The 17270-nt window shown below is 34.3% G+C and overlaps 1 pseudogene; it reads left to right on the forward strand.

Moving 5' to 3' along the window:
- The first annotated feature begins 242 nt into the window (after positions 1-242).
- LOC107841471 overlaps positions 243-17270 on the forward strand; it is a 134121-nt pseudogene continuing 117093 nt past the window's right edge.

Genomic DNA, 17270 nt, shown 5'->3' on the forward strand with positions numbered 1-17270 from the left:
CAAAAGCAGAGGAGTTTGTTAATCTATAATAGGGAAAGATATCGGTCAAGGATTAAGCCTTGAAATTTCACCAGCTATCTAAGTATGCTCTAAAATTAGTGTCTGATATGAGGGGCAAGATGAGAAAGTTTGCTTCAGGACTGTCTTCGTATTTTATCCTTTAAAGTATGACTACATTGCTGATCAAGGAAATGGATATTTATAGTTTGGTTGTTCATATGCAATAGGTGGAAGAGAATAAGATGAATCAGGCAGAGATAGGTAAAAGGCGGGGTAAGAGGTTCAGGTTTACTGACCAAGGTGAGGATCAACAACAAAGTAGTCAGGATGGTGGTAAGTGGCCAAAGAAGAAGTGGGAAAGTTTTGCTTCTTTCTCTACAGCTAGTGCTCGTTACCCGAAGCAGTCGTGTGATAGATGTCAATGGGGTGGAGACAACTTTAGGGCACAGGGTGCCCAATCTAAGGCAAGTGGGGCATAGTTAACTTCATTATGTACTTTTTTATGTTCTATGGTCAGTTGTATCAAAACTTCTTTAATGAGGGGAGGTACGAGTGCTTTAAATATGCCCAACCAGGCCACATGCTTAGAAATTATCTAATTCGTAAGGTTGCTTTAGGAGTGAATAAGGTTTTAGTTGCCTTTTCATCTACTCCTACACCTAAGGGTGTTACTTATGTGCCTTTTTCTACTTCTAGTACTGGAAAAGGTGATAAGTCATCAATTTGAGGATTTTTTTTAGTATATTTTAAGGGTAAATTACCATGCTTTTGCAATGATTTTGTTTTAATCTCCTACTTAATCCTCACTTGTGTAAGAAAAGTTGGAAAGGAAAAATGATCAAGTCATCCAAGTCAAAAAGAGGTTTAATATGAAAAAAGAGACATGCTATAAATAAATCCTAAAAGTCGACCCTTAGTTACCGTGATCACGGCCTAAGGTTGCAATCGTAAGTAGTCTACAAGTCAATTAAGGGCAATGAAAATATGACTACCACGATCAGGGGAGTCACGAATGCAGTGAAAAGGTGGATATCACGGTAGAGTAAAAAGTTTTCAAGGAATTTTTTGTGATATCTGAAAAATATGGAATTGGGACATAAATAAGGCTTTTTATCTCATTTTTTATCGTCTTTAGCCATGATTTATCTTTCATCATCAACTTAGCTTAGTTGTAGGATTTTTTTCTTGGGATCTTGGAGCTTAAATTTGTACTAATTTGAGACAAGAATCAATTAGAGAAACTCCAAACTGTATGTTTGGCACACCCATTGAAGATTAATTGGATTTTAAAGTGCGGTTTTCCCCTTCTTTATTCTTAATGAATAACTTTTATGGAAATTTTTGTATATTTGGGTTTACTATCTTTATGATTTGCTAGATCTACCTCTTGGAATTATGTTTGAGTAGGGTGCAAGTGTGTGGATATTGATTCTTAGCTCCAATTTGTGGTTAATGTTGTTGGGATTCACAAATGTTTAAATGCAAAATGGGAATTATTGGTGAGAACCTCAGTTTCCTTTGATATTCCTACATCATCCTTGAAAGAGAGATGTGGGTATTATAGATCATATATTATCCTTGTAAAGGGGATGTAGGTGGCTAAAAAATTTGTGAAAAATAATGTAGATAGTAGTTATTCCCATTTTGTTGTCTTAGAAATAAGGGTAAAATGTGGAATTGCTATCTCTTGAACATCATCTTAGAAATAGGGATGTTAAATAAGGTTTTTGGGTTGATTATAATATCAACACCCATGAGGTATTTGAGAGAATCCATGGGTCATATTTCTGTATTTTGTTGAAAGACTAACACCGAAACCCCGAAACTAGCCTACCCACTTAATTAAAATTTGATTCTATCTTTCATATATCTGCTCACACTAGTTTTCTCCTAGGAAAACATAATCCCAAGATCCATTCCTAATTTATCACACGCTAATTATTCTTAGTCTCGATTTGTCCTTTAGAAGCCCAACAATTATCTTACAAAATCCCCCAAAATACTTGTACCTTAGGTTTGAACTTAACAAATAGCTTTAATTTCAAAGTTCTTTAATCACCACTCATGTTTTTCTTCATGGATTTGACTCTGACTAAAACTTTGGTAATTATATTGATGACAACCTCCTTGCACTTAAACTGACATGTAAGTTGAGCATTATAAAAAATGGCGTCATTGCTGGGGAATAATTTGATGTATTGGGTTAGTTTGAAACTTTAGCCTACTTGCTTGGATTCAAACTTGTAAATATTTGTGGGTGATTTTACTTTTGTTCTTGTGTTAGGTATCTAGTTATTTTTATCACTATGGCATGTTGGGACAAATATGATTTTGTTAGTTGGAAATCCTATCTTGATTACCCTTGTCCATGTTTTGAAGGACCCCACTTTTGGTGAGATTGTAGATATACTTCCCTGGGAAGATATGTGAGCACCATATTAATCCTATAGGGAATATGATTGTTCTTTGTGCGGTGGTCGAGATGGACATTGGAGTTACTATCCAAATGCCCCTCCCCCTAGTTATGCTAACAAGTATGCTAGTTCTTCTTATAAGTTTGATAGGTCTAATAGTGTGAAAAAGGAAGAACAACATACCGGATACAATGGTGTTGAAAATGCTTCAAACTCTTTTGGAACAGGAAACTATGTTTGAAGAGGATGTGCACAACTTGCTTTAATCCATGGCAGCATTTGGAAAGAGTAATGAAAAAAAAAGAAGAAGTGGATGAGGGCATCAATCTTTCAAGTACCAACAATACACCCATTCTTTAAAATAAAGAGAATAAAGAAAAGATATCAAGTCATGTCACTAACAAAGAGCTTGATAGTGAAGAACCCTAAATGGTTTCCCAACCAACCAAACCAAATATGAGAGATAATGCCAAGCATGAGGAAATAGTACTAGAGTCAAAAGAAAAAGGAAAGACAATTCTTTGTGAAGGCTCTAGTTAATTTTAGTGTGAGAATGTTGAGGAGGATGCAACTTCGTAATTAGGAAGAAAACCTTACTCGAAAAACTTTTAAATATTATTCTTGGTGGATGTGAAGAAAGTCGAACCACCTAAGAAAATGATAAATTTTTGATGCGAGAAACAAAATCTTACACATTAGATTTTGCCATTCCAAAAGGGTAAAAGTAATTCCACGACTTGAAGGTCAACAAATGCAAAGTTATAGGTGTAACAAGTGGATATTTGTTGTCCTCACAGATACCCAATGAGCCTATTTATAAATTTGAATTGAAGTTGGGTAAAATATTCAAATCTTCAAATGACATGATAGAGGTAGTATCAATGCATCGTTGCCTCATCCCCAAGTGTCACAAAGAAGTATTGATCAAAAGTTGGGGCATCGTTTCAAGTCTTCCAAATGGATACATAGATTGTAGGTAAAAGATGTCATACCGCAACATTAACTAAGGTGTTTTTAGGGAGGCAAGCCAAGGAATTTTTCTTAATGTTTTTTATCATTTTTTGTTTAAGTTTTAACTTATTTTGTTTTTGTGTTTGTAGGTGATAGCACAAGTTGGAATAGGTACCTCAAGAATGAAACCCTAGATAAGTATATTGGACTTTCTTTTCATCACTTTCCTCTCTTTAGTGAGCTTAAGAGGTAAGATCTTTAAAATACAAACCATGATCATATTCCATAATTTTTTTTGGTTAGAATTTAATTCATTTGAGCTTAATTTTGTAGAATGTAGTTGTTGGGATGAAGATTTTTGAATGTATGCCTTGCCTCAAATGCTGAATTGTAAATTCTTTCATTCATACACTAGAGCACACCATTTGTTTGATGAAACACCCACTTTAGGATTGTTTGTTTAATTGAGTGGTGGGTGACTTAATTAGGTTTGTATGATTACAAGTGGTGTGTTTGGTTATAAATTGGTACATTTGACTTGTTCACATGTGTTTTTAGTTTACCTGTTCAAGCTCTTACTTTTCATACACACCACATGTTTGCTAAGATGTCAATAAGAAAGAAATGTCTTATATTCTTGTAAAGGTTAATGTAAACTTTCTTAGGGCATTGTGTGATCATTTTTGGAGTATAACTTTAAGTCATACTGGACTTACAAGTGGGATAAAAGGTGGTTTTTGGTTGAAATTGTTGATGAATGTTGTGTCTATGGTATGATTAATTATTTTACTTATCATAGCATCTCTGGTTGAAGTATAAGTAATCCAAGGAACATGATAGCTTCCCTTTTCCTATAATAGATTAGGTGATGTCATTCTTAAGGGTATATGGTCGTTTGTATTTTTATTGGAGCCATAAGTGTTTTATGAGCTAAATGGACAATATGTGAAGTTGTGAGGAAGGAATCCCATGAAGTGTAATGATAATGTTTCCTTCCATTAAGTCAAGTTTTTCTTTAATTGTTTAGGAAGAGGTAAAAGTTCAAAAATACTTTTGAAATGACATTGGCAAGAAATGAAATAATTTTTAGAAAAAAATTAAAAAATGTATAGTTTTCTTTTTGAAAATGATCAAGGATGTTTTTTGAGCTTTCTTTTAAATGAGATCATTAAATTCAATTTTTGGCTCTCTCTTTGCAAGGATGAGTCCTTGACTCAGAGTAACTTATTAACCTCAAATTGCTCACATTGGTTAGGAGACTAACTTTTTGCTCTATGAGTACGATGCCATGGGTGGTAGATTTTTATATAATTCTTTTACATATGTGTAGTGTAGAACTTGTTCCGAGTGTGTTTAAAGCAAAATAATAGACAAGCTTGGTTTGTAGAATGATCCAAGGCCATTTTTTACCCATCACATTGCTAAATTTCCACCATAACACTTTTCCCTATTTAACCTCTTTTAATCTTTTTACCCATTTTTCTTTATTTGTCCAATGATAACTTTTCTAAAACACCTAAGCCCTTTTTAAAATCTTCCTTTTATCACTTAACATTCTTTGATACATTGTATGATTCTAATAAATGAAATATAGGCGAAAGCCTAAGTTTAAGGGGAGGGGGGTTTATATAGTTGGGAGAATAATGTGAGGGTGGTTCAAAATCCAAGTTTCGAGGGGATAAATGTGATGTTTTAGGATGAGCCACGAAAGGTGTATGTATGGTTGTCAACTCATGTTCTTTATGCTTAAACGACAAGAGATATGATTAATAATAAAGTTGAATCTACTAGCCCATAGGACTTAAAGAGAAATTGTATAAATGAAGGGCTAAGAAGGGCTTATAGTTAGAAAGTATCTTGAAAAAGTCAAAGAAATGAAGAAAGAAAATGGTGGCATTGAATTATTTGGTAAACATTATGGAAAAAGCGGTATGGCAATAGGGGAAATGAATTGAAGGAGAATAAGGTGTAGAGTTTGAAAATTTTGGGGGTAGAAGGGGTTGAGTAATTGCCTTGAAAGAGGTCTTTTAGTTACTTGATCCATATATATTCCTTCCCTCACCTCTAACCTTCCTCTTGTCTCACAAGACCTTGGTGATTCCAAACTAGGTAAGTCTACATTAGTGGCGAAAAAACCTCAAAGGGCAAGCCATGGTTCTACTCATTGGACTTGAATTTCTTTGCAAGAGTGATTGTGAATTCTTTCATTATTTGAGATCCTTTAGAAATTTCAATATCTTTTTTATGTATGGAATTATCTTTTTCTTGTGAGCGACATCAATACTTTTGGGTAGAGGGTGAAGTCTTACTCTCGGTTTGGGTAAATAGGTTAAGTAAGTTTTATTGTGAAGATTCAGACAATCTTTGAAGATTTTTTGTCTCCTCTTAAGATACTTTGTTGAGAATGCTTTGCTGATTTGGCATGTTCATGTGATATAAATTTTCATCCTAGCTTCATAAATATGTGCTTATTGAAAAATTTTTGTTCAGTTGTTGCCATGACATGTTTAAATGTCTCTATAGAGCTTTGTTATCTTGTTCCTTTAGTATAGCTTTCTCTTTGATGGATATGAGTTGAAAAACCTATCTCATCAAATTATTCTTAGTGTCTTGAGAACAAGTATTAGTTTACGTTTGGGGGTGTTGATAAGTCATCAATTTGAGAATTTTCTAGCACATTTTAAGCCTAAATTACCATGTTTTTTCATAATTTTTTTGTTAATCTCTTACTTAATTATAATTTGTGTAGGAAAAGTTGAAAAGGAAATATGATCTAGTCATTCAAGTCAAAAATAGGTTAAATGCAAAAGAAAAGAGCAAAATGCTAGAAATCAAGCCTAAAAATTGACCCTTAGTTACTGTAATAACGGCTTGAGGGTAGTGTTCCAACTATTCAACATATCCATCGGAGGGCGATCGTGATATGTCTACCTCAATCACGGGAGTCACAAATGCAGTGAAGAGGTGGCAATCGCAGTAGAGCAGAAAAGTTTCAAGAATAGTTTTATAATAATTGAAATATGGAATTGGGGCTCATATAAGGGTTTTTAGTTCATTTTTCACCATCTTTATCCATTATTCATCTTTCATCTACAACTTAGCTTAGTTTTAGGGTTTTGTTTTATTTGGAATTGGAGCTTAAATTTGTACTAATTTGAGACAAGAATCAATTAGATTCATTGGATTTTGAAGTGAGGTTGTCCATCTGTTTATTTTTAATAAATAACTTTAATAGAAATATTGGTATATTTATGTTCAATATATTTATGATTTTCTAGATCTTTCTCTTGGTATTATGTTTGAGTAGGGATCAAGTATGTGGATATTGATTGTTAGCTCCAATTTCTGGTTAATATTGATGGATTTCACAAATGATTGAACTCAAAATGGGAATTATTGGTGAGAACCTCAATTTCCCCTAAAATTCCTACATCATCCTTGAAAGAGGGATGTGGATAGTATAGATCCTACATCATCCTTGAAAAAGGGATGTAGGTGACATAAACATTTGTGAACAATAATGTAGATAGTAGGTATTCCTATTTTGTTATCTTAGAAACAAGGATAAAATGTGGAATTACTATCTCTTGAACATCATCCTAGAAATAAAGTTGTTAAATTAATGCTTTTGGGTTAATTGGAATGTCAACACCTGTGAGGTATTTGAAATAATCCATGGGTGAATTTTTGTATTTTCTTGAAAGACTAACACCAAAACCACAAACCTAGCCTACCCACTCACACATTAATTAAAATTTGATGCTACCTTTCATAGATCTGCTCATACTAGTTATCTCCTAGGAATATTTAATACCACGATCCATTCCTAATTGATTACACTCTAATTATTCTTAGTCTCGAATTATTCCTTTAGAAGCCTAAGAATTGTCCTAAAAATTTGAAAACATTCAAAAGCACTCAAAATACTTGTACCTTAGGTTTGAACGTAAAAAGTAACTTTAATTTTGAACTTGTTTAATAGACACTCACATTGTTCCTTATGGATTCAACCTCGACTCAAAGTTGGGTAATTATATTGATGATGACTACCTTGCAATTAAATTAACATGTAAGTTGAGCCTTATCAATTGGCCAGAATCAGTTGTATGCTCTTTCTACCTAATAAGAGACTAAGGCATTATCTGATGTTGTGAATGGTATATTACAACTTTTTTCTTGGGATGTTTATAATTTATTTGATCCAGTGTCCACACTCTCTTATGTTACCCATTTGTGGCTGTGTATTTTGTTTTTGATCCTAAGGTTATTTCAGATCCTTTTTCTATTTCTAACCTGATCGATGACATTATGGTTGGAAAATATTCTATAAGAGGTGTGTGGTATAATTTAGTAGTAAAGATACTTTGGTGTATTTTTTTGAATTAGATATGTTGGATTTTGATGTTATTTTGTGTATGGATTAGTTACATTTGTGCTATGCGTCCTTTCATAGAGTTGTCTTTAGGTTCCTTGGTAAGATGATTATTGAATAGAAGGGTGGTTCCTTAGCTCCCAAGGGGAATCTCATATCATATATTAGGGATCAAAGGTTAATCTCTAAAGGGTTTCTCGACTGTGGTCTAGGTTAAACATTCTATCTCAGAAGGTCCTTCTTTATATTTAGTTTCGGTGGTGAATGAGTTTCCCGAGGTATTTTTAGATGATCCTCTTGGTGTTCCTCTAGATAGTTAGATTAAGTTTGGGATTGATTTGGTTTTGATAACTCGTCCAATATTTAATTCTTCTGATAAAATGGCTTTGGTTAAGGAGGAACTAGAGTAACCTTTAGACAAGGGTTTCATTTGTCCCAGTGTATCCCCTGGGTTACAATAGTGATATTCGTTTGTAAGAAAGATTGTTCCCTTCGGATATGTGTTGACCATCGGTAGTTGAATAAGGTGAACGTTCAGAACAAGTATCCTCTTCCAAGAATAGATGACTAGTTTGATTAATTGCAAGGTGCCAAATTCTTTTCTAAGATAGATTTTTGGTCTAAGTATCATCAAATTAAGATTAGGGAGGTGTATACCTTTAAGACATCTTTTCGTACTCTGTATGGTCGCTTTGAGTTCTTAGTTATGTTATTTGATTTCACCAATACCCCAGGGGGAATTCATAGATCTGATTAATAAGGTCTTGCATTAATTTCTGGATTATTTTATTTTCTGTTCATTGATGATATCCAGGTATATTCTAAGAGAGAGGTGGATCATGCCAATCACCATTGTGTGGTGTTACAAACCTTTAAAGAGCAGTATTTGTATGCTAAATTCTCTAAATTAGAGTTCTGCTTTAACGTTGTTACTTTTTCCAGTCATATTCATTCTAATAGGGGGATCTTTGTGGATCCATACAAGGTGGTGGTGGTTAAGAAATTGCCTAGACCCAGGACTCTAATAGACATTTGGAACTTCTTGGTTTTGGTTGGATATTATAGGACGTTTGTGGAAAGTTTCTCAATGATAGCTTCCCCATTATTTAAGTTGACTCAAAAGAAGGTAAATTTCTCTTGGTCAGATACTTGTGGGGATAGTTTTGAGAAGCTAGGGGATAAGCTAATTTCAAATGCAATTTTGCCTTTGCCTGAAGGAATTGAGGGGGTTGCAGTTTATTACGATGCATCTCGAGTGGGACTTGGTTGTGTGTCAATGCAGCATGGCAAGGTGATTACCTATGCTTCTAGGCATTTGAAAGTGAATGAGAGGAATTATCCAACTCACGATCTGGAATTGTTAGATGTTGTATTTGTATTGAAAATCTGGCAGCACTACTTATATGGAGTGCACATGGACATCTTTTATGATCATGAGAGTCTCCAGTTTGTCTTTAGTTTGAAGAATATTAACCTCATACAGAGAAGATAGCTTGAGCTTCTCAAGGGCTATGACATGAGTTTAGCTCATATAGATAAGGAGATATGGGATTTGGTGAAGGATATTCACCACTTTCCTAATATTAGAGTTTTCCTTTTGGACTTCTAGAATGGTGGTGTATTGGTACAGGAAATAGTTTGGTCATCTCTTGGTGCAGAGATCAAGGAGAAGCAAATGCTTGATACTGTGTCTATGAAAATCAAGAGTGATGTATGTGGGAAAAAGGTAATTTTATTTGGGATCAATGGTTATGGTACCTTACGGAACTAAAGGTGGTTATGTGTTTCTTACGTTGATGGTTTGTATGAAAAAGTATTGGCTGAGGCGTATGAATCGAACTACATTGTTCATCCCAATTCAATGAAAATATATCATGATCTCAAGGAGATATGTTGGTGGAATGGTATAAAGAAAGACATGTCTAATTTTATGGCCAAGTGTTTAGTATGTCAATAAGTGAAAGTTGAGCACATGAGACATGGAGGCTTGTATCAAGAGATTGAATTGTCAAAATCAGAATGGAGGTGATCAACAAGGTTTCCATTACTGGTCTTCCTCAGTCTTAGAACCAATTTGATTTTTATTGGGTCTTCATGGATAGGATCATAAAGTCAGCCACTTCATGCCAGGGAGGATTAACATTTTAACTAAGGATTATATGAGGATGTATCTTCATGAGATTGTGAAGTTGTGTTGGGTACCTTTTTTGATTATCTCTAATCATGGTATGCACTTTTTGTCTCACTTTTGCCGATTATTTTAGAAAAGGTTAAGTACTAAAGTTAGTCTAGGTACTATTTTTCTCCTGCGAATAGATAAGCAAGTAGAAAGGACTATTCAGACATTGAAGGGTATGCTTCATGCATGTGTGATTAATTGTGGTGGTAGTTGGGTTGAGCATCTACCTCTTATAGAGTTTTCTTACAACAATGTATTTTATTCTAGTAATGGTATGTCCCCTTTTGAGGTATTGTATGGTAGAAGGTATAGATCTCCTATTGAATGGTTTGAGTTTGGTAAGGCAGATATGTTTAGCCCAAATTCAGTTTATCAGGCTATAGAGAAGATGAAGGTGATTTAGGATAGGTTTAAGACTTCCCGGAGTTGCCAAAAGTCCTATGCAGATGTAAGGCATAGGGTCTTAGAGTTTGAGGTTGGGGATAAAGTGCTCCTAAAGGTATCTCCCATGAAAGAAGTAATGTGGTTCGGGAAGAATGGGAAACTTAGTCCCCAGTATATTGGTCCTTATGTATTTTTGAGGAAAGTTGGTAACGTGGTATATGAATTAGAGTTTCCTTCAAGTTTAAGCTCCATTCATTCAGTATTTTGATGTCTCTATGTTGAGAAATTGTATAGGTGATCCTTCATTGGTTGTTTCTTTGGAAGAATTGGGTATCTCGAATTCTCTGTCTTATGAATAGGTCTTGGTTAAGATCTTAGATCGAAAGATTCATTGGTTGTGGATCAAGGATGTAGCTTCGGTTAAGGGTCTATGGCGGAACAACAAGGTAGAAGAAGCTTCTCGAGAAGCGGAAGCAGACATAAATTCCAAGAATCTACATTATTTTTCAGCTCCGGATATCTATGTAGAAGGTATGTGTTCTTGATCATATCATGGTTAAAGTAAGGCTAATTTCCTTGTATCTTTTTTCTAACTTAATTAAAGCTAGGAATGGCTATGTTGGGTTATAACTTGTACTTATACTACCTTGTTCGACATTTGGGGATAATGATTATAGTGGTAGAGACTGGAACACCCTCGAATCTAACCATTAGAAAATTTCCTGGATTTCTTATTTCTATACATCATACGACTAGGTGGTACTAGTTGTACGAGGGAATACAGTTGGCATAGTGTTTGTCATATGCAAATCAGTGTTGTTTTGTGGGTTCTGTTGGTTTCTAGAATGGGTACGACTTGGGTGGGTATGAGTCGTATGGTGGGTGATGGGTCGTATGGTTGGATTTTCATTCACTTAATCTGAAACTTAGTAACTTAACTTAGATCTGAGTACGAGCCACTCACCATGGGTTGTGAGATATAGTACAAGTGGTATAATCCAACTCATATATTGGACAGTGTAAACCTCTCTTGATTCTGCCTAGGGTATGATTTATGGGTACCAATCGTATGATTGGGTAATAGTTAGGCTTTGGAGACATAGGTTGGTTAGTGTAGGGGATGGGATTATGCTTGGGTTACGAGTTCTGGGTACCACTCGTACCCTAGGGTACGGATGGGGTTGGTCGTAACCTCCTATGAATAATTAATACTGTTTAAGTTGGGGGTTATCTGGACATTTCCCCTTATAACTCCTTGGGATCCTACAAATTAAAATACCTTTTTAGGGCTTCATTAACCAACTTCAATTAATCAAACACTATAAACTCTTTCAAAATATCTCTCGTCTCTTGGGTTAAGCAAAAGCTAGGGTTTCTTTCGTGGTGGTCAATTGAAGCTCATATGAGTGATTTCATCTAATCTTCTTCTTAATATAAGGAAATATACTTCCCCTTCACTTTTAGTTCAAACTAAAGACATGTTTTATGAATTGTATTCACGGAATAATTGTTGTACGGTTTGGGTTTTAACTTATATGTTAGGGGTTTTTGTTAAAAATGCATTGTTATGGTTTTCCCATGTTTTAATTATGGATTAACATTTTATAATGTTGGTTTAGACATTTGGTTGCATGGGAATGGTTAATTGGTACTTGGTTTTTGTTTTGGAAACACTATACCCCCAATGTGTTTGATAAAATGCCAATGAGAATTGTTTTACAACATGGTTGAACTTTTAATGGAATTATTGCATGGTTCAACTTGGTGATGGAACCCTAAATGGTTTAAATGGTTTGGAAAGGTTAATTGTTACGGTTTTGGTGGTTATGGTTGGTCTAATTGAAAGCTTTGTGGGGTACAAGGGAATGCCCCAAGTAAACTTAATAATGTAATAATTTGTGGGGTACATGGGATTCCACTAATTCAACTTAATAATGTAATATATGGGTACATGGGAATTCTTTCTTCTCTAAAAGGATGGATAAGGACATTGCTTGCAAGCTATAGTCAGTATGATGATACCACTACTTATAGACTTTGTTAATAACAAATGGAATAGTGATTTTAATTATGTGGTAATGGTTTTAAGTGGGTAATAATGGCAGGGTGTGATAGCTAACCATGAATGTGTGAGCATAATCGATGGACACTAGAAACTCATGTTTGCTGGCATAAGGAATTGGTCATGATGACCATATAGGGTACATAGGAATCCCCTAAGTTACAGTTGTATATATGCATCCTAGAGAGCAAAGGGTACTTGGGAATCCCCTACTCCTATGGTATCTCCGTTGCGGCTACACGCATTGGGGCCCGTTCAGGCGGTTACACTGGACCCATATAGCCCGTGGGCAGTTCTAGGACAGTTAAGCTACACATACGCAAGTTAATGGTTTTTAGTGCATGCTAAACCCGGTTCCTGTTCCCATCATGGTTATATATATGTAAAAATGGTTGTGAATGCATATGGTTGGTTTACATTGTTTTAAAGGTTGGCTTTATTTTATCCTTGCCCTGAGTACTTGCAAGAATTCACCCGCTAACCCATCTTCGGGTGACTGTATCCCTATGCAATGAAAGAACTAGCCATTCTACTTCTTTTTCTTAGTAATCATATCCAGGATCAGCTATTCGATTGAAGTGGCAAGCTTCAATACTTCTGAAGGATCCATTTGATATCATGGATGTATTTAAATTATTTTATTATTTCATAGACATTGGTTTTGGCTATGCTTAGGGGCATGTCCCAACCGAATTTTATTTTTGTTTTGATTTAGTGACTTTGTAGAACTACTATAAGTTAGAATGGGTAGGGTTGGTAGTGGTGCCAGCCTTACTATTGGCATTGGTATTGGGGCTAATACCGTTTGACTAAATTTATGATTGTTCCATACTTTTATGTTATGTTATGGAAAGGAACTTGGTAATTGTTTTGGTTTTTGTATGGTTACTGGTTAGGTATTGGATTGGCAGAATTTCTTGGGTTGGTCAAGGTTATGGACCTATCCTAGATTCTGGATTGGTTCATTTAAGCTATCATGTTATACATTTAAAATTCATCCGACTAAAGGTATGCGTTTGGATGGTCGGCTTGGGTAACGGGGGTAGTCCCCAGTCTTGGTTGGACTTGGGATTCCCATTATGATAAGGCCCCTGTTAGGTCGTGTCACTGAGTAGGTATGAAGCAATTAATAGTTGATGTAGTAACTAGGAATAAAACACGACCAAGTTGTGAAAAAATTAAAGATTGAAGTTGATTTAGTTGTTGAACTACCACAAAAAGTAAGGTAAATAAGGAGAAGGATGCTACAGATAAAAATCAAATCAAAATGGAAAAAATAATATTATTACATGCCAAAGTATTGTAAGTAATATTGCCTACACGGGCATGATGAAGCTAGTTTTTGGAATTCATCCTAGATTATTTGAAATGTAGCATTAATATGAACTCAACGAGCTAAACGAAACAACAAAGCCAGTGATAGGACCAACCACGAATCAAAGAAAAGTACTTAAAAGTGGTAAGGTAGTTGGAACCAACCATAATAAGATGGAATGGGTGAAAGAAGAAGAATAAGTACAAGACGTAAAATTATGGATACATCAAAGGGGGAACAGGCGAAGAAAGAAGCAGTTAAAGAAGACAACAGTGAAAAATACTGAGGAATGGGTAACTCAAAGTTTTCATAAAAATTCTTACTAATTAAGAATACAAGTAATAAGTTTAAGGAAAGGGATGAGGAAATTCAAAAGTAGATGTCTAGTAACACCATACAAAGAAAATAGATGGAGGAACAAAAAGAAGAAGAGAGTAATCAGAAGACATGTGCATTAATGATTTTAGAAGTTGATAATGAAAGAGCACTACCTTTAGTAGTAAAGGATAATATCCTACAAGGAGGAGGAAAGAATAAAAAAAACAAGATATAGACACAAGTGACTTGGATTAGAATATACAAAAGACTATTGGAGATAAGAAATCAACTCAGGCTTTATCAAGGATTACAAGGGTTGCAGTGGCTAAAAGTTACTTCTAAGGAATTCCTTGATATTATCAAATTAGTGAATACTTTATAAGGAATTTACTAGACCAATTAAAAATATATAAAATACCATTTATATTTTACTAGGCTTATGGAACCTTTTCAAGATATAAGGGATTTGAAGTGTACAGAAGGTAGCTTGGATACAACTTACAGTGTCCAACTCTAATAGGAAAATTTGGGTGTTTATAGATAAGCTGTTAGATATAAAAGTGATTAAGGATGATGATCCAAAATTTACCTTGAAATTAATAAATCAATAGCTAGGATAAATGTCGTAATAACAATAGTTTATGAAAAGTGTACACAAAAAGAGAGATTGTAGTTATGTGACTTTATTGTTGATATAGAAAATGCTATACAGAATTTATGGATTGTAATAGGATATTTTAATGTTATTATAAATAGTAAGGAAAAGCTAGGAGTTTTACCTATCACAGATGCAGAAGCAACAGATTTTAATTATTGTATAAATGTATGCACCTTAGAAGACATTGGATTTAAGGGGAGTATGTAAACTTATTTGAATGAAATGAATGATGAGGATTGGATTTTCAAAAGTCTAAATAGGGTCATATGTAATGATATGATGCTGAGCACTTTTCTAGTATTGGATATAGAGCACTTGGTCAGAAGTGGTTTAGATCATTCACCATTCTCAATCATTCTTAAACATTGTAATGAAATGGTGGTCAAACCATTCATATTTTTTACATTCTAGATCAAAGAAGAATCATTAAAAGAGATAGTAAGGTAGAATTGGAGGGATAAGTTTGAGGGAAACCTTTTACCTTATTCTAGTATAAATTGAAGAAGGTAAAGAAAGACCTCACACATTGGATTAAAGAGATCTTCGGTAATGTTTTTTAGGAGATTGAAATTCTTAAAGATACTGTAAACGTAATGTATATGAAATTTGAAGAGAATCATACTTGGGATAACAAGAAGAAACAACATAGGGCAAAAGCAAAGCTTAGATGATATCTACCCCTGGAAGAAGAATTACGGAGGAAAAAAGTAGGAATGAAGTGGTTTAAAGATGGTGAAAGAAATAGCAAAAATTTTAGGCAACAATTGATTTTTACTGAAGTCAATTCACTAAACAAGAGGAAAATAACAATTTTTGTATGTTAAAAGACTTTCCTTTTGTTATTTCCAATGAACAAAATATGGAACTCAAAAAAAATGCCAAAATGTATGAGGTGATTGATGCAATTATGGGTTTGAATAAAAGTATTGTTGGTAGGACCAGATGGTATGACATGATATTTTTATAAAGAATCTTGGGGAATAGTTAGAGAGGACAAATATAACATGGTCAGGGATTCTTTTTGTAGGGAAAAAATACCGAGATTTACCTCTCAAAAAAGCCTAGTTGTCTTTCCAAAGAAAACCAATATTCACACCTTTTTGGATCTGAGGTCCATATCTCTTTGCAACTTTTTCCTAAAGATCCTCCAAGAATTATTCAAGAGAGTATAAAGATGGTACTACCTAGCATAATTTGTCCTGAACAAGCATGATTTTTCTAGGTAAGAAACATAATTAAAAATATCCTACTAGTTCAAGAGATTATCACTAAAATAAGGAAAAGAGGTAAGCCACACAATTTTTTTTAAAATTTGACATGATGAAAGCTGATGACAGGGTGGAATAGATGTTTCTAATCAAAGTGCTAAGGAAGATATGATATAGATAAAGAATCATAGATATCGTGTTTAGTGTTATAAGAAATAATTCGTACTTCATATTATTAAAAGGATAATCGAGAGGTTTTTTCAAATCATCTAAAGAGCAATGCAAGGAGAACCCTTTTCTATAACTTTTTAAATCATTGCGATTGAAGTTATATCAAAGGCACTGAATAAATTTATGATGACAAAGTAATTAATGAGATTTGGAATGCACAGGAAAAGTCCTATGATCAATCATCTAGCCTTTGGGGATGTCTTAATTATACCATGTAAAGCTAAAATATGGACCATGCAAATGATAGCCACATCTTTGGAGAAAGTGTCAGGACAATTGGTAAACTAGGACTAGATAGTTATTTATTTGCATCCTAGTGTAACATAAGGTAGTGAAGCTATGAATGAAGTACCAATATGATTATAAGGAAAGGGTTACCTTTACCTATCTGGGATACCCTATCTTCTACAAAGGGAAACCAAAAGTCTATTATTAGAAAATAATTTAGAAAATTAGAGCTAAACCACAAGACTAGAAAGGAAAGCAATTATCCTATAGAGGAAGGATTGTCCTAATTAAGCATATATTTCGGAGCATTCTAGTTCACTACCTATCCGTCATAAAACAACCTCTAAATGTGTCAAACCATATTCATAAAATTACAGCTCAATTTTATTGGAGTAGTTGCATTGGGGGCTGAGGAAAACATTGGACTAGATGGAAAATCTATGCATACCTGAAGTTGAAAGGCGTATTTGGTTTAGATGGTATAAGATGTATCAAAGGTATTTTTTTATAGACTTGTGTGGATCTTAAGGAACAAAACATCAATATAGAGTGTGTATAGAAACAATAAATACTGCAAACAAACATGTCATAATCTAGTGTTTTGGAAGCTTCTAGTTTTAATGGATCCAAGTGTGGAAAAAGATACTACTGGCTAGAGACTTGATTGAACACCAAATTTGGTGGCAAACAATTTAGGGATCAGCATTGTTACGACATGATAATTACATAGGATTGGGTTGTCTATACTCAATCATAGGGGATAATTTTAAATGGGATGATAGGTATAAGATTGTGAAGGACCTAACCAAAAATAAAGTATTGGATGAATTGTTTTTAAGGGATGTACTACCGGAAGAAATTGCAGATCATATATTATTGAATGTTAAACCTCTAAAAAACGCTACAGTGAAGGATATACCAAGATGGATGCTGGAAGTTAAGGGGAATTC

Source organism: Capsicum annuum, chromosome 9, assembly GCF_002878395.1.
Source record: "Capsicum annuum cultivar UCD-10X-F1 chromosome 9, UCD10Xv1.1, whole genome shotgun sequence".
Lineage (NCBI taxonomy): Eukaryota > Viridiplantae > Streptophyta > Magnoliopsida > Solanales > Solanaceae > Capsicum > Capsicum annuum.